General features: G+C 43.7%; 2 pseudogenes across 1 annotated transcript in view; both read left to right on the top strand.

Annotated features, from left to right (window-relative positions):
* Positions 1-18,655, top strand: part of LOC146808984 (sialic acid-binding Ig-like lectin 13) — a 464,421-nt pseudogene that overhangs the window by 322,876 nt on the left and 122,890 nt on the right. The window lies entirely within an intron of this gene.
* On the top strand, positions 298-2,481 carry LOC146808985 (28S ribosomal RNA; annotated as a pseudogene).

Raw genomic sequence — 18,655 nt, 5'->3', positions numbered from 1 at the left:
AGCAGGGAGGAGCGGCAACCAGTTTGTCCCAGGCCCGTCCTGGGGTGCCTGGCTGTATGCAGCACGTGGCTGTGTGTGGTGTCCCACCGGCTGCCCATGCACACGTGTCTTGGGCACCCCCCTCTGTGGCCGGCTCCCCCTGGAGGGTGAACCCCCTCCAGATCCGATCCGGAGAAAGAGGATGTGTGCTGCCGAGATGCTGAGACCCTGCTCTCTCAGAAGCCTGGCCTTCCCCGACGGCTCCCCCCGATGCTTCGGCATTTTTTGCCAACTACGACCTCAGATCAGACGTGGTGATCCACTGTATTTAAGCATATTACTAAGCGGAGGAAGAGAAACTAACCAGGACTCCTCCAGTAATGGCGAGTAAAGAGGGTGGAGCCCAGCACCAAATCCCCACCCGGCGGCAGGCTTGGGAAATGTGGCGTACAGAAGACTGACTCCCTGGCGTCGCTCAGGGGGCCCAAGTCCTTCTGATCGAGGCTCACCCCACAGATGGTGTTAGGCCAGTTGCGGCCCCAGGCATGCTAGGATCGGGTCTTCTCGGAGTCGGGTTGCTTGGGAATGCAGCCCAAAGTGGGTGGTAAACTCCATCTAAGGCTAAATACGGGCATGAGACCGATTGCCAACAAGTACCATAAGGAAAAGTTGAAAAGAACTTTTAGGAGAGAGTTCAAGAGGGCGTGAAACCGTTGAGAGGTAAATGGGTGGGTCTGTGCAGTCTGCCTGGAGGATTCAACACAGTGGGAAGGTTGGTGGCCTGGGAGTTCTGGATCCCCTCTGTGGGACCGGCACCTGGGCCCTACCCAGCCCCCACAGGGAGCATTTCCTCTGTGGCTGTGCGCCGCTACTGGTTCTGGGTCGCTGGAAAGGTTTCAGGGTGGCAGGTGGCCTTCCGCTCCCGGGGAGGATATTAGAGCTCCTCTGGCAGCAGCTCCGCTGTGTCTGCAGGGCTGAGGGAGATTCAACCGCCACCGCACCCTCCCCCAGGCACTAGCTCCCCGCTGCCCCTCCGTGTGGGCCAGGGTGGGGAAATGGGGACGGGGCCCCCTGCTCCCAGCATAACTGTTGACTGGGGTGGACTATGCTCAGTGCACACTTACCTTGTCACACCGCCGGGCGGGGCGGCCCATGCTGGGTGCCATGGGTCTGCGGGAATGTTGGTTATCCACCTGACCCATCTTGAAACATTGACCAAGGAGTCTAACATGTGCGCGAGTCAGAGGGCAGAGCGAAACCCTGTGGTACAATGGAGGTGAGGGCCAGTGCATACCGCGCTTCCAGTGGTGGGCACACCACCGGTCAATCTTGCCCACCCTATCGGGGAGGTGGAGCATGAGCATCCGTGATAGGACCCGAAAGATGGTGAACTATGCCTGGGCAGGGCAAAGCCAGAGATAACTCTGGCGGAGGTCCGTAGCGGTCCTGACGTGCAAATCATTTGTCTAACCTTGGTATAGGGGCGAAAGACTAATCAAACCATCTAGTAGCTTGTTCCCTCCGAAGTTTCCCTCAGGATAGCTGGTGTCCTGAGCCCCAAGTTTTATCTGGTAAGGCAAATGATTAGAGGTCTTGGGGTGAAACAATCTCAACCTATTCTCAGACTTTAAATGGGTAAGAATCATGGCTCACTGGCATGGAGCCAGGCATGGAATGCGAGTGCCTAGTGGGCCAATTTTGGTAAGCAGAACTGGTGCTGCGGGATGAATCGAATGCCGGGTTAAGGCGCCCGATGCCTATGCTCATCAGACCCCAGAAAATGTGTTGGTTGATATAGACAGCAGGGCGGTGGCCATGGAAGTCGGAATCCGCTAAGGATTGTGTAACAACGCACCTGCCAAATCAACTAGCCCTGGAAATGTGTGGCACTGGAGTATCGGGCCCATACCCAGCCGTTGCCGGCACTGAGAGCCACGGGGGCTAAGCCACAACGAGTAGGTGGGCCGGTGTGGTGCGCACAGAAGCCCAGGGTGAGGGCCCGGGTGGAGCTGCCGCCGGTGCAGATCTTGGTGGTAGTAGCAAATATTCAAACAAGAATTTTGAAGGCAGAAGTGGAGAAGGGTTCCATGTGAACAGCAGTTGAAAATGGGTCAGTCGGTCCTAACAGATGGGCGAGCGCCATTCGGAAGGGTCGGGCGATGGCCACCGTTGCCCTCGGCCGATCGAAAGGGAGTCCGGTTCAGATCCCTGAATCCAGAGTGGCAGAGACGGACACCCTTGCAGAGTCCAGTGCTGCAACACAAACAATCCCAGAGAAGCCAGCGGGAGCCCCCGGGAGAGTTATCTTTTCTTTGTGAAGTGCAGGGCGCCCTGGAATGGGTTCGCCCTGAGAGAGAGGCCCGAGCCTTGGAAAGCATTGCGGTTCTGGCGGCATCCGGTGAGCTCTCGCTGGTCCTTGAAAATCCAGGGGAGATGGTGTAAATCTAGTGCTGAGCCGTACCCATATCCGCAGCAGGTCTCCAAGGTGACCAGCCTCTGGCATGTTGGAACAATGTAGGTAAGGGAAGTCGGCAAGTCAGATCCGTAACTTCAGGATAAGGATTGGTTCTAAGGGATGGGTCAGTTGGGCTGGGACATGAAGCAGGGCTGGGCATGTGCCGCAGCTGGACAAGGTACCGCCTTCCGGGGCGGCGGCAAATCTGGATGTGAGCCGGGCCCTTCCTGTGTATAGCCCCAACTGCAGTGGTCGCCTCTCCCCGTGCCCCCTCTCTGGGGGCGCAGGGCCAGTGTTCTACCCTGGCCAGCGCCTAGCAGCTGACTTACAACTGGTGCAGACCAGGGGAATCTGAATGTTTAATTAATACAAAGCATTGCGAAGGCCCGAGGCAGGTGTTGACGCGATGTGATTTCTTCCCAGTGCTCTGAATGTCAAAGTGAAGAAATTCAATGAAGCGCGGGTAAACAACGGGAGTAACTATGACTCTCTTAACCTATTCTCAGTTGTAGTGGCCTTTGCCTCCCAGTGGGTCCACTGGTAACTGCCTCTATAGTGCTAGACTCTGCATAGAGAAGTCTATAGAGACAGGCCAAACAAGGTTCTATCATGGCAGCGAGCATGATAATGAGAAATGTCGAAGCAAATGAACACAATTCCAGATGGGGTAGTTCCTGGAGATTAAAAACCCCGTTAAGATGGTGTAAGGAGGTGCTGTCTTTTCCAGAAATCTTTAACCTCCTCACCGAATTTGAAAACACAGTAGCCGCTTCAAACTTCAAAAGTGCAACAAGCAACAATGATTCAGGCCACGATATAGCACCTAGTTCACCCTCCATAGCCGACGAAGACACAATAGTAGACCTCAGAAAACCATCGAGTTTGTGGCCTCCTCAGCCAAGACTGACATTGTTACCACCTACTTTGAAACCTTACCTGATGTGTACGAGGTCAGTAAAGAATTGAATACAAAGAAAAGTTATTTCACTAAGAAAGTCACATATTGGAAATACCCAAACAAAAAATATAAATGTGGCTTATGTGGAGACATATTGGGAACTTTTAAAGAATCAAGAAAACATGTCTCTAACAAGCAGAACGACTTCTATTTCAAAACTTATTGCTCAAAATGTGATATAGAAGCTGATCACCACAATATTGTATGCCATTATGCCAAATGTAAAGGAAGACCTCAAAAAGGAGAGCTGCAATTTCTGTGCAGCTTCTGTGACCTTAGATTTGGAACAAAGATTGGAGTTTCACAACATGCTCGGCATGCGCATCCAAGAGCGCAAAATGAGGCTAGACTAGCAGCTCTAGCAAGCAGCAAACCATCAAAACTATGGTCACATGAAGAAATACTGCTATTAGTAGAATTGCAAAAAGTGTATGAGAACAAGAGAAATACTACTGTGCTGATGGTTCCGCATTTTGACAATAAAAACAGAAAAAAAATTGCAGAAAAAAGAAGAGATAGGAGTAAACAATTGGCAAAAGATGTACTGCAAGGATCAACTGTCTCTGAGAATGACTCTTGCAATGAACCAGAGGTTACAGTGGAAGTAACAACAGAAAAGCGCAGAGACTTTATCAATCGCAAATGTACGCAAACAATCCAAAACTTTGATGAGCTTGAGGATAGAATCACAGAAGTTGAGAAGTAAATCAAAAACATAGAGCAACACGATGCTGCTATGGATCTGATGGATGAGATATTAACTTATATCTAAGAAAACACCACTGAAATAAGTCCTGTACCAGCAAATCGTAGAGAACCAGCAATCGAAATCAATAATGATCTTATGAACTCTGCTCAAGATGAGCACCAGAATGCCTCAGTAGAAAACAACAAGATAAGAAAGAAAGACAAGAAAAACAGAAGGCTAAATCGGACACACAAGAAAAATTATGCAAAAGCAAAGGGCAGCTATAAAGAATACCAGGCAGACAAAAAGACAAAAAGAAAATAGCCAGGATTATCACTGATGGGGCAGAAGATGCCACTTGCCAAATCAGTGCTGATGAAAATTTCCAATACTACAAAGGCATAATTGAAAAAGTAAACAAGAAAAACCCAAAATTCATACCGATTGACCGGATACTGGATGAATGGTAAATAAGAAATTTGTGTAAAGAAATTACACTGCACGAAATAACCAATGCCTTCAATGACTCAGATTTAAAGAAAGCAGTGGGACCTGATATTATTGGTCTGAATGACTTGAATAACAAACATTACAAGCAACCAAGACTGCTGCCCAGAATTTTATCCTCTTGGTTATCGAAGAGAATAGTACCAGAAAGTATTAAAAAGAACTGGTGGATATTGATACCTAGGCATGTACCGATTAGCAAACTTTTAAAAAATCAGTAATTGGCAACCAATTACCATTGGTACTGTGTTCATGAAGTTATTCACAAAAATACTAACTAAAAGTGTTGCAGGGATTCTGCTCATGCAGAGAACTATGTGCAGGAGACCAGGACCTCAGTGAATTATGGTGTACCAAAAAACTCACCTCAGTACCCAGAACCCCTATCCGACTAGCATCAGTTCTCCTTATCATCTCAAAGCTACCAATGATTAGACAACCCAGAACAAGCGACTTAGAGTACTCTCAGGAATGGTGGGAATCAGAAACACCATTTCGTTATTATTCTCATATCAGTCCACAACAGGAGTAGTTAGAGACACGGAATGTTTAAAATGTTTATTTTGAACTACGTGCTCTAAGGTGCAGTACTTTGGCTAATATAAGCAGGCAAATGATTAAAAACAAAACCATCAGCATTGTTACAAAACCATAGAAAATGAAGGGAGAAATCATATTACAAATGATAGTGGAAAACAAGTCCTATAATACTTTGTGATCCACCCTCCCTTGGCTAGTGAACTAGCTTTACAAAATAATAGAAGGTTTCTAGATTTGAATGGGGAACCCCATACCTCAAAGATCAGTTTAGGTGAATCACATCACAGGATCAGCACTGCTCTCTGTGTCTGGAAAGGTTTTCTCCAAGTGTCTGAATCATGCATGCAAATGCAATATTAAAGGCACCCTAGTTTCAGATATTTGCAGCTGTGTGTGTGTTGTGTCTAGAGCGTGGGCCGATCAACCTGAATTCAACAGCATACATTGTTATTTGACATTGACGGCTTCTGCACACAGTGTTCAGTCTAAGGTTGCGGTGCACGTCTAGGTATGTGAACAACAGACCGTTCCTATGTGAAGAAAAAGCAAGCAAGCAGTTTTACTTGTAATAACAGCTACCTGCAGTGTCGTGTGCAAAAGCAGCAAAGTGGCAAGATGGCGTCTTACATTTAAAGCACTTATGCTAACATAGCAATGTATGCACATAGAACCCCGTCTCCACTACAAAAGACTCTCATTTTTTGTTGAATTGAATACGAGACAAAAAGGCTTTATGAAGGTGAGAGGTTGTCTCGAAAAACTGACTCTTCTGCAAAATATCATAAAAGAGGCACGAAAAAACAGTAACTCATTAGCAGTAGTGTTCATAGATATCTCAAAAGCCTTTGACTCTGTCAGCCATGGTCACATTCTACAGAGTCTTGCAAGGCACAGAGTTCCATCATACATCAGAGACAAATAAAAGACTCGTACACTGACTCAACAACACTTTTCATGGGAAAAAACAACAAAGCAACTCCTGAAATAACAATGAAATCTGGGGTTAAACAAGGTGACTCGTCATCCCAGCTGCTATTTAACATTGCCATGGATCCTCTGATCTGTGATCTTCAGAAAGACGGCAAGGGCTTAACATTCGGATCTGATGGTCTTATTGAGCAACTCACCGCTCTCGCCTTTGCCAATGACATTGCAGTACTCAGCAACACCTGGGAAGGAATAAGTACAAATCTGAAAATCATTGAAAAATTCTGGTAAACGACAGGATTAAAACTTAATGTGAAAAAGACACATGGATTTTATATCAGTCACCATAAAGATAAAATCCTGATTAACAACTGTAAACCATGGCAGTTTGAAAACAAAATATTGAAAACATTCATCCAGGAGAAAGTGAGAGATTTTGAACTTTGATCCATACACTACATACAATCAACAACACAATTATTGAGGTTCTTGTAGATTTAGCTAAAAACGTGATAATCTACCACTTAAGCCCACGCAGAAAATAGAAATTTTGTGTCGGTACTTGATCCCTAAACTGTCATTTAAATTGGAAATTACAGAAACAGAAGCTAAAAACTTTAAATTTTCTGGATCAAACTATAAAAAAGTATGTCAAACATTATCTACACCTTCCTGCATGCACATGTGATGGTCTCCTATATCGAAAAGATCCTTTGGGGGCCTCAGTATATCAAAACTATGTACAACAATTGGTCTAAACAAAGTCAATAGTTTATTGTATCTCAGAGCAACTTTCATCTGTACATAGCTTATTCATTCATGTAATCAGGAAAAAAAATCAATGAAAACATTGATAACATCATCAAAACACACAAACTCAACATTTTAGACAGTAGGTTTCTGAATTATGATTTGAAATTGTTAGCAACATATGATTGGAGAAAAGAAGAATTTGAGAAATAGGCAAATCTCCCTCTCCAAGGTGATGGTATAAAATACTTAGGGGCATATCATCAAGACCAGGCGATAATTATCGTTCAGCGCTCTTAGCGCGAGGATAATTATCGCCGGCCAATGCTGAATTTTATCACGGAGATAGTGTGCTATCAGCAACGCTTATCTCCAAAGTGATAAAATTCAGCGCGCAAGCTGCCAAATGTGCGATTTTTGCTGGAAATCCAGCGATAATCGCACAACGTTTGGCGATAGCTTGCTTATAGGGCAAGGCAGACTCAGCCATAATATTCACCTTCCATAGGATATCATGGCTAAGTCAGTTGAAAAGCAGGGATTAGGAAAGTAGCGGTAACCATGGTTAGCGCTACTTTTCTTATCGCTATGCTTGTTAGCGATTCCCTTGATAATTGGAGAATGTCGGTTAGCGACATTTCTCCAGTTATTTCAGGTAGGAACGCCCACTTTGCATCTCATTAGAGATGCAAAGCTGGGCGTTCAGAAAACAGGTGCTAAGGCAAGGATTCAAGCGATAGTGTGACCTTGCTGATATAGTGATAAAATTATCGCCCCTTTTCGGCCGAAAACGGCCGCCTTGTAGATATGCCCCTTAGCAAGTAATCCAACCTCAAATTTCTGGATCAGCAAGCATAACAAAATGAAAGAAAATCAGTACATAGCTGCGCTTATGTTATGAGTTAGGGCCATATGTATCAAGCAAAATTGCGATCGCAAACGCCGAAATTCGCCGAATGGTATGTATGAAGGCAAATCTGCGTGCGAAATAAGGAATCGCAAATTTGCGATTCCTTATTTTGCAATTGCATTTAAGGAATCGCAAATTTTGCGATTCCTTAAATGCAATGCAATGTAAGAAGCACCAAAAAAGTGCAATTTGGCCTTAAGGAATCGCAAATTACCACCAACTACAGGTTGGTAGTAATTTGCGATTTCTTTAAAAAATGCATATTTTTGCATTTTTCAAAGTGGCATGTGGCGCACACACATGCCCTTAGGGCATGTATGTGCGCCACACATGCACCCATGCTCATTTCAGGGGTGCAACAGGGTGTCCTTTTGACACCCTGGCACACTTGAAATTGCATTCTCAATTTGCTATTCTCTAATTGAGAATCGCAAATTGAGAATGTCTTCCCATTCATTCCTATGGGCCTCTAGGCCCATAGGAATGAATGGGGTGGTATTCCTTAATTGCGAATTGCAAATTGCAATTTGCAATTAAGGAATATGTAGGATTCGCTAAATTATTTGCAAATCCTACATACATAGCATTTTGCGATTCTCAAATAGCGATTCTCTAAAAATCCCTATTTGAGAATCGCAAAACCAAAGTTTCATACATATGGCCCTAAATGTCTTATGTACTAAAGAAACCATCACTAGTGAAAGAAATCGTACATTTGTTACATGTAGGTACTGTAAACATGTTTGCGAAACAATTTCATATATTTCAGGTGCATGTCCCAAAACCAAGGAAATTAGGATAAAAAGCCATAACGAAATTCTGGAATTGCTCATTGGTAGAGCAAAAAGTTGTGGTTGGATGGCATATGGGGAACCTCATGTTAAGTATAATCAAGGTGAACTACGAAGATGAGATGTAGTGTTTACCAAAAATGGTACAGCTGAGGTGGTTGATGTTTCAATTCGTTAGGAAAACTCACAGAATTCCCTTGAATTAGCGTTTGAGAGTAATGTTAAATACTATCAGAATCTGTCACAGCAAATCAAAGATCTCACCTAATGTAACACTGTAAACTTTAATGGCTTTATTGTTGGATGTTGTTGTATTTGGCCTCAATGTAATGATGTTGCTCTGGCTGATCTAGGTCTGCAAATGTCATTCCCTTTCAAGAAAAATGTTTGCCTGAGTACATTAATGGACACTCTTAAAGGGTGCCAAGTATTCATGGACAATTAGATATCAAGCTTATGCTGAGATGTACACTTTCTTCCACCACACATCACCCTTATAATGAATAAATGAAATTAAATTTATATAGCGCATGGCTACCCTGAGGACTCCCAGCGCTGTAGGACGGACGAGGCAGGTCAGCTAGGTCGATTAGAGTGATGTCTTAAAAAGGTGGGTTTTAGGAGTTTGCGGAAGGCCAGCAGATTTTTTTCCATCCGCAAGGTATCGGGAAGCATGTTCCAGAGTTTAGGGGCATTAAATGAGAAGGAGCGTCCACCCCATCTTGATCTTCGTATTAGCTTTGGAGTGGCCAGAAAAGAAGAGCTGGACCGGAGATTCCTAGAGGGTTGATAAGGAGTAATAAGGGAATGAGTGATGATATGGCCATTTTTCCATATGGCTCTATGGGCCAGGCACATAGCTTTGAACTGTATCCTGGCTGAGATTGGGAGCCAATGGAGGTTCCTAAGGGCTGGCTTGGCAGATTGCCAACGGGGCACTTGAAGGAGAAGACGGGCAGCACAATTCTGAGTTGTTTGTAGTTTATGGATAGTGAATTTGGGAGCTCCCAGGTATAGCGCATTCCCGTAGTCAAGGCGGGAGAGTATGAGGGCCTGTGCCATTATCCTTCTTGCCTGAAAGAGCAAGAGGGGGATGATTTTTCGTAGCAGTCTCAACAGGCTATAACAAGTGGCTGATAGCTTAGAGGCCTGGTGGTTGAAGTCGAGAGAACTGTCAAGCCACACGCCAAGACTCTTGATCTGTGCCTTGGGAACCGGGGCCGTGCCAAGACAGACTGGCCATGAAGAAGTGAAGAGAGAGTGGGTGGAAGGGTGAGGGTTGCACAGGAACATAATTTCGGTTTTGTCCCCGTTAAGCTTGAGGCAAGAGAGTTCCATCCACTCGGCTACCGCCTCTAGGCAGGGACCTAGGGTGCAAGATGACCCCTCAGGGTTTTTTAGTGACACTACTAGCTGCGTGTCATCTGCATAGGTGATGATTTTAAGGCCGAATGGATGTACAATCTCCGCCAGGGGACTCAGGTAGATATTAAATAGCGTAGGGCTCAAGGTTGAGCCCTGTGGAACTCCGCCGCTCAGAGGCAACCGGGTGGAAGCCACTGTTCCTTCAAAGATTTGGAAGAAGCAGTCACTGAGGAAAGACTGAAACCAGATTAGTGCCGTGCCTGTCACTCCCACGTTTTTGAGACGATGAGACAGAATGTTATGGTTGACAGTATCAAAAGCGGCACTAAGGTCCAGAAGGATGATTGCCGCTGTGCCTCCCTGGTCCAGTAGCCTTCTAGCCTCCTCTGTTACTGCTAATAAAGCAGTCTCAGTCCCACATTGGGGACGAAAGCCTGTTTGGGACTCATGTAGCAGATAATTGGATTCCAGATAATCCACAAGTGTGGAGTTAATGTGTTTCTCAATCAGCTTGCTCAGCCAGGGGAGAAGGGAGATTGGGCGATAGTTGGCCAGATTAGATTGGTCAAGGTTAGGTTTCTTCAGTAGGGCCCTAACCGTTGCACATTTCCATATGGAAGGTACCGTACCAGTGGTAATGGAGGAATTCAAAATATCAAGGATCACTGGGTGAATGGAATTGATGACTACGGTAAGAGAATGTGGGGGGGCAGGATCAGAAGGGGAGCCTGATGTAACCCGAGAAATGATTAGGTCCAGTGTTTCCGCATCTAGGAGGGGGAATCGCTCTAACGAACATTGAGAGTTAGCATGAGCGCCTCTCGTTCTGGTAGCCATGGGGCTTGTCAGTGTGGTTGGAAAGGACATATAAATCTTTTGACATTTTTGGTGAAAAAAGACTGCCAATTTATTGCACCGTGTAAGTGCTCCATCAGTAGTAGGAGGTTTCTGAGGTAAGGTGATGAGTGATTTGGCTATACAAAAAATCTCTTTGGGAGAATTAGCGGCGTAGCTATTTTCTCCGTAAAGAATGCAGTTTGGGCACATTTGATTTCTGATTTGTAACACCTTATTGCCTCTCTGTAGACAAGTTTACTAGCCTCAGAGAAGTTGTGTCTCCATCTTCTTTCCAGTCTGCTGCATGACTGTTTTAGATCCCTCAGTTTAGGAGAGAACCATGGAGCTGTTTTTAGTCTGCATTTCCTATGGGTAGGTTCTTTGGGGAGTACTAAGTCAAGGGAGCTTTGGATCCAAGTATTAAAATTCTCGCTGGCCAAATCAATGTTAGAATTGCTAAGTGGTCTAGTGGCTTCAAGAACTGTGGTCCATTTGTTAGACACAAGTCTAGCCCATTTCCTATCCAGGGTTGGCACTGCTCTCTGGGTGGGAGGAGGAATAGGGGTCTCCCAACAAAGAGGAATCAGAAAGTGATCCTTCCAGGGAAGTGGGGTGGTGGTACCTACGACGAGATTGTCCAGGTTACTGAACACGTGATCAAGAAGATGGCCTTTGTCATGTGTAGTGGAAAATCCTTTCTGTCTAAGTTGGAATGCTTGAAGGCTCAGCAAGAGCTCACTGGTTGCATGAATGGAGAGATCATCTAGATGGATATTGAGATCGCCAAGCACCGTGAAGTTAGCTGGGGCCAGAGCTAGATTAGCGACTGACGTCGAAAGATTAGAGCAGAATTGCCCTAGGGGACCCGGGGGCGATAGAGCAGTAAACCAGAGAAAGTACTCGTAGATGATAATTCCAGAGAGAAGGCCATGCTTTCACAATCTGGTAACGTGTTCATAAAAATACGACAGTTAACAGTGTCTTTAAATATTACGGCTATGCCTCCACCTCTGCCGGTCTTGCGGTTGGCTCTGAGGATTGAATAGCCCTGGGGAAGGGTTTGGAGGACAGTGGGATTAGCTTCGATCTGAAGCCACATCTCAGTCAGGAAAAGTGCGTCTGGCTTAAGCACCTCTATTAATAATGCTAATTCACTAGAATGTTTAGGGAGTGATCTACAATTTAAGAGAAACATCTTGATTGGGATCTTGGCCTGAGGCACGTGAATATTGTGCGGTTGGAGTCTAAAATTGCAGTGGGGGCAGTGAGAAGGCCTGTCAGCAATGTTCAGTGAGTGAAGGGAGTTGTGGTTGATATCCCTTCTCAGTGTATGCAGAGATTGGGAGTTGTAGGTTATACTATTTCTGGGGGGACTGACCGGGATTTTGGCCTCTTGGCCCGGCCAGGCGCGAACGGGCGCAGACGGGCTTGCCTTGGCTGCGCGTCGGCACCATTCTGTGCTTAAGTAGAAGAACCACCATAAACGCTAGAGCGTCACCCAACAAAGATGGCCGCCCGCGAATGTCCCTACCAGGAAGTAGTGAGGGTGAGTGGGTTTTCTCAGCTCGGTATTCTCCCTCCACTCAATCAGCACATGTGTTGCTGCGGTGGACCGGGGAGTCGTCGAGCACACAAAACAGTATCTGACATAGTGATTCAATTTATTATAAACAATTCGTGCAGTATAAAAAGCATCAAAGCGCTAGCGCAGCGTCACGAGCACAACTAACTTCTGCCTCTCAATCCGCTGCACGTCGTCGCCATTCTGTGCTTAAGTAGAAGAACCACCATAAACGGTAGAGCGTCACCCAACAAAGATGGCCGCCCGCGAATGTCCCTACCAGGAAGTAGTGAGAGTGAGTGGGTTTTCTCAGCTCGGTATTCTCCCTCGACTCAATCAGCACATGTGTTGCTGCGGTGGACCGGGGAGTCGTCAAGCACACAAAACAGTATCTGACACAGTGATTAAATTTTTTAAAAACAATTTGTGCAGTATAAAAAGCATCAAAGCGCTAGCGCAGCGTCACAAGCACAACTAACTTCTGCCTCCCAAATATAAAGCATATTGTTTTAAAATGTTGATTCATTAATATTTAAATGTTGTCAAAATGTTTCATAATAGTTTATAGTTGACACAACATTTAGTGTAGATGTGAATTTTCTAGAATTTTATAGATGTGCATTTTCTAGTTAGACATGCAACTTCTAGATGTGTATTATTATAGATGTGTTTTTATCACAATTTAGATACAGATGTGTACATCATTATTATTGAAATGTCTTGAATGAAGAATAAGTCTCAAATAATTACAATTCAATTCAAAATAATCTTTATTTCGGTCGTAGACCATAAAAGATAAGCAGTCCATAAAAACAAGAAATTATTAAATTACATAAAAAGTGAGTACAATAAAGATTAGATTGATTGCGAGTTATTTCATTAAAACAATAGGTAAAAGATTAAAAGGTTAAGATATCATAAAAACAATACATTATACCGGCAAATTTGACAATAAAAGGGAGCTTCTCCTTCGCCACACAGCATACCAGAATCGTGATAGCGAAAAAACTATAGGTAATGCTGTGTCTGTCTTCAGAATTCTGTAGGCAACTTTACAATGTATGGTCCCCAAATTCCTACAGAGTTGACGAAGCCAACGTTTTCTGATAGTTTTGTATGTGGGGCAAAAAAAGAGAACGTGTAGATCAGTTTCGCTAGGGGCTCCACAGGTTGGACAGTCGAGAGGATTATTTGTCGACCACTTCCCTGTGAAGGCTCTCAAAGGCAATGTTCCATACCTGAATTGCATATATAGTTTTCTAGAGGCATTAGGCTCCATCAGGTTTAGGACTGGCTCTATTTTGAAATCTTCTTTGATATTAAAAAAGTCCAAGGTCAATGAGCCTAATTTATTATTGGTTAGCATCGTGTTTTTATTATTTATCCAAAATGCATTTGCCAATTCAGCTCTAGAAAGTGTAGGGGCATGTGTTTCAGGATGGTGCCATAGTTCAGGAAACCCTAATCTAATAAGCTCCCTTTTAATATAGAGAAGCCACGGTATGTTATCTATACCACGAGGGGTCATTAACGATTTTAAATCGTTTTGATAATCCACTAGCTCTGGAGTTGCCCACAGCCTGCGCCAATACAGTAGTGGCCTTAAAGCAATTTCGTCTTGGATAGACCTTACTCCCAAGTCCATTCTAAGTGGAATGAGGGGAGTGCTGGGTGGTAAGGACAGTATTGACCTTAAGAACGAGTTTTCTGATCTCCCAATGTCTCCAGTTGAGCAGTGCCCCCATAGTTCAACCCCGTAGAGAGATGCAGCCCGTGCTTGTACTTTGTATATCTCAATGGTGGGTGCTATCGGTTTTGAGATGGAAGCTCTATATATTTTAAGGATCCCACCGCAGGTCTGTGTGAGTTGCAATTTAGCTTTTGCTAGCTGGGGACCCCATTCCATCCTGTCCGAAAGCGTGACACCAAGATATTCAAAGACTGAAACCCTATCCAGTGCAACGCCATTGAGAGAAGGGTATGGACCGTTGTTTTTAGGCGGGTTGCATATCATAAATTTTGTTTTTGAGGAATTAACCTCAAGGCCTCTCTGGGAACAAAAATCAGAGAAACTATCGAGGGCACGTTGAATCCCCATAGGGGATTTAGATACCAGGAGGGTATCATCAGCAATAATTACATAAACATAATCACAACATACCACACATTGATAATTGATGTCCTGCTAATCATACTTTAATTTCTCAGGACTGTTCGTAGGCAATTTTAAATTGTTTGAATAGTATTGGAAAATTGTATTGTATAACATTAACCTTTTTTCAAAATTAAGAATTTGTTCTGTTAAAGCAACCTATGTTGTTGTCAGATTGTTGCGGAATTGTACGCTGATGAATGTAAGAACTGTATTACGCTTTATGATTTATTGTTCAATAATAAGTTCTTGAAAAAAAGAAAATATTGATTTAGTATGTTTTATATTAAGTGAAAAAAGTGAAGTTTGCTATTACAGAACAACAGTTCAATAGGAACAGTGCTCACTACAATCAGGGTCTAGCCTGTAAGTTCTCCTGTTTTATGAGTGTGTGATGTCAACACACATAAGTACTGCAGCACCCTTGGTTTAAACTTTATTAACGTAGAGTAACATTGAATCTCAGAGTGCGCCTCTATCCCACAAACAGGTTACTTCACATTTAACAGCAAGAAGTAGCACCTTAGATTACACTTATATCATTTACACAATGTTGTCATGGGCTTTGGGACATCTATGGGCCACGTGACAGCTATGCACCGACCAATATGGGAAGTGTTACACAAGGATATATTGTATTGGAAAATTGTATTGTATAACATTAACCTTTTTTAAAAATTCAGAATTTGTTCTGTTAAAGCAACCTATGTCGTTGTCAGATGGTTGCGTAATTGTACGCTGATGAATGTAAGAACTGTATTACGCTTTATGAATTATTGTTCAATATAAATTCTTGAAAAAAAGAAAATATTGATTTAGTATGTTTTTATACTAAGTGAAAAAAGTGAAGTTTACAATTACAGAATGACAGTTCAATAAGAACAGTGCTCACTTCAATCAGGGTCTAGCCTGTAAGTCCTCCCGTCCTCAGGCCTGCCACGTGGCAGGGCGCCCAAGAAGGGGCCCCGCAGGCCTGGGGAGGCTTCCCCTGTGCGTCCGAGCTTAAGAGCCCTGGCTGCGTCCAGTGGCCCCGGCGGGCCCCAGATCGGGCACTCCTACCCTGGGCCCCATCCTCCAGCCTGCTGCTCCTCCACGGGCCTGGGACACGGGTCCTTCGGTCCCGTGTAGACCTCCCGCGCTTTGCCTGCTTGTCAAGGTGTCCACGGGCCCCTGGTCAGAGGGCCCATCGGCTCCCCCTCACAGCCCCAGGGCTGAGGCCCAGCTGGGGCCTCCGGCCCCCTATGCCACGGCACATGCTCACCATTTCATTAGGGCACAGAGCGACCAGATGGCCGCCCTTTGCCCTTGTCATAAACATTGTTTTGGGTATGAAATGTGTCTCAAGATAATCATGTATATTGAGAGATTGTGGTTGAAACACTTGTTAGGTCGATAATCTCGTGTCAAAGTCTGTCCCTTTATTCTGCTATTCCTGTAGGTCCTGTATAAGTTGAATGTCCATTATTTGTAGATTGTTCAAACTGGTGTCTCCCACTGGCACTTGTCTAAGTGTTGTAGCGGCTTGATTTCTTTGTTTAGGATATTTTGCAAGTTTTAAATTGCGATTGAAATTGAACACGTCAATACGAGTTTGGATTTAATTAAAAGCACTTTTCTGACAAAGGTCAATCCCAGTGATAACAGTTGGATTTCCGCTTCATTCAATTCCATATCAGACAGGTTGATCACAGTGTTGGGGTTATTGACTACTTGCTTCGCAATTTGACTCTTTGTTGCTTCTTTGATTTTGTTTCTGCTGAGCGTTCTCCTCTCTCTTCGTCTCTGGTTCCATCTCAGTTTGGTTTGAGAGTTTTGACCTCGCGGTCATAGTGTTTGGCGACAATTGCGTTGTAAAAAATCCAGTTCCTCCGCCAAGGTCAATTTGATAAGTCCCCCAAAATGGCCTGTTGAAGCTCTGCCATCCTCGGAATCTGTTTCACTCTCCATAGCTGAACTCAGATCTGAAGTAGATGCCATATTCGATGTATGAGTATTGATCTTGTCATCTTGTTTGGCTATGTTGCGGTCCATTTGTGGCTGTCTTTCTGTTGGATAAAATTTCTTAGAAAATGTTACAATCTGTCCAGTCTCATAATCAATTTTCGCTCTTTGAAATTTGTGTGATTTTCTTGATTTAAGAATATCTTTCTTTTATTTATGTCGTTTAACCATTTCTTCAAGATATTTAGTAATACATTCTTTCTGATCTGAATTTTCTAACTTGTTATTGATCTGTTAAATATCTTTTTGTAATGCTTATCGATCATATTTAAGTAATATTTGGACCAATCTCGTGGATGCTTCCAAATTGCTCTCTGACCACTCCTTGAGCATTGGAGGATAAGGGTTTTCAAAACTTGTGGCTATCATTATTCACAACCCTCTGGGTCATAAATCTATGCTTAACATGTTTATAGGTAACCGCATACTTTTCATGTTATTTGATTAGAGACCTATGGGTCTCTATTTTATTCATCCATCACAGTATGTAGATATTAGCACACCTCTTTTATCTACAAGTGCTTTGTTATTGAAATATTGAGTAAAAGATAAAATGGATAAAAAATAGTTATTAAAATATACAAATAAATTAGCCTCAAGAACAACAACAATTTAAAGTCTCAGTTTATAAAATACAGCTTTAAATATTGATATGTTATCATCGTTAAACTTGCATACCCTTTCTATGTAGTTATGTATCATATATTTATCACTTTAGTCGTACTGTAGAAGCCAAAAATAAGTTGACTCTTCAATGCACTACTGTGTCTCACCCTATACCTCTCTCAATATATCCTCTACCTCCATTCTCTGACTCATCTCAAACCTCAGTCTACTACTATGATATATAAAATAACCCTTTCTAGACTCCACCCGCCACTATCCCTTCTTGGTTCACTCTAAACATCACTTTACTACTATGATCTCCCGAACACCCCTTTCTAAATTCTTCCCACGTGTATCCCTCTTTTACTCATCCCAAAACCTCCTTTTACTATGATTTCCCTAATCCCTTTCTAGAGACTCTTCCCTTCTCCATCTTCCCTTTTACTCATGCCAAACCTTATCTTACTACTTTGATCTCCCAAATAACACTGTCTAGACTCCTCACACTTCTATCCCTCCATTATATTACTCAATCTAACTAACAGACTCACATGTCCACTGCTCAAATTAATTTATATTCCCCTTTACTAATCTACCACTAATCCTTGTTGGGTTCTGGAGTAGCGTGCTACTTGCCAAAAAGTGCTTTAATGGCTCTCCGGGAGTAATAAGTGCTATATAAATACAATTACAATGCAGGGGAGGTCCACACAATGTATGGCTGCTTCTTCGGCAGAAGCTTGTGGTGCTTCTGTTTTTTCTCATAACAGGTTGGGATATGTTGAATCTTTGGGTTTTAGCTCCAGAGTATTAGTATCTGCTATACTGTGAGTATTGATATCACCTAACATTTGAAAAATAAAACTTTGTTGCATTACTATTGAGAGTTTGTTTTTTTATATCTCAGGGTATCAGGTTCTGTTTAATAGCTCTGGTATATCCTAATATAGTAAGTGGTACAAGAAATGAATGGGCTGAGGAGGTAATGATTCAATTACTTACTGGTAATGTTCGTTACTTTGAATACTCTTTTTCTCATATCAATACTTACAACCCTTCCTTCCAGTTCCTATGCACAACTTAGATGAGAGGTAGTGGTGTTTGCTGTACTATTCATTACTGCCCAACGCTAGTTGTTGACGCTTTATGCTAATACTAATACTGATGACATTTTCAAAAGTATTATTTTCTGTGCACCTAATCTGTTGTTTTAAATCACAAGTGAATCATTTACCTTCTTGCTGTTTCCTGTCTGGCCTTACCTCCGGCTTTCTTCCCCGTTCCACCGTGGGTCTTCAGTCCCGATTGAGTGGAGGGAAGTAGTCACGTCCGGTTGGCGGTCTAGTGCTCAGCTCGATCACATTATAAATATCCCTGCAGAGCGGAGCGCGCTGCGGACGTGCGCAGCGAGCGCGCTGGCGGCGCGCCAATAGCGCACCAAAGGCAAGGCCGTTTGGGCCCGTCCGCCCCAGGAAGCCGCCAGGAGCCAGAGATTCTGGCCAATTTCCTATAAACTATAGCCCTCCTTTGCAAGTAAGCTATACCAGACAAGAGCTTCTTAATTTGCAGAGCAAGGTACCCCTTATTTGTCAAACGGAGTCCTGGCCATGTATAGAAGGCTCGTTTTC

Source organism: Triturus cristatus, chromosome 7 (genome assembly GCF_964204655.1).
Source record: "Triturus cristatus chromosome 7, aTriCri1.1, whole genome shotgun sequence".
NCBI lineage: Eukaryota > Metazoa > Chordata > Amphibia > Caudata > Salamandridae > Triturus > Triturus cristatus.
The sequence above is the reverse complement of the archived record's forward strand: the minus strand, read 5'-3'. Positions and strand labels throughout refer to the sequence as shown.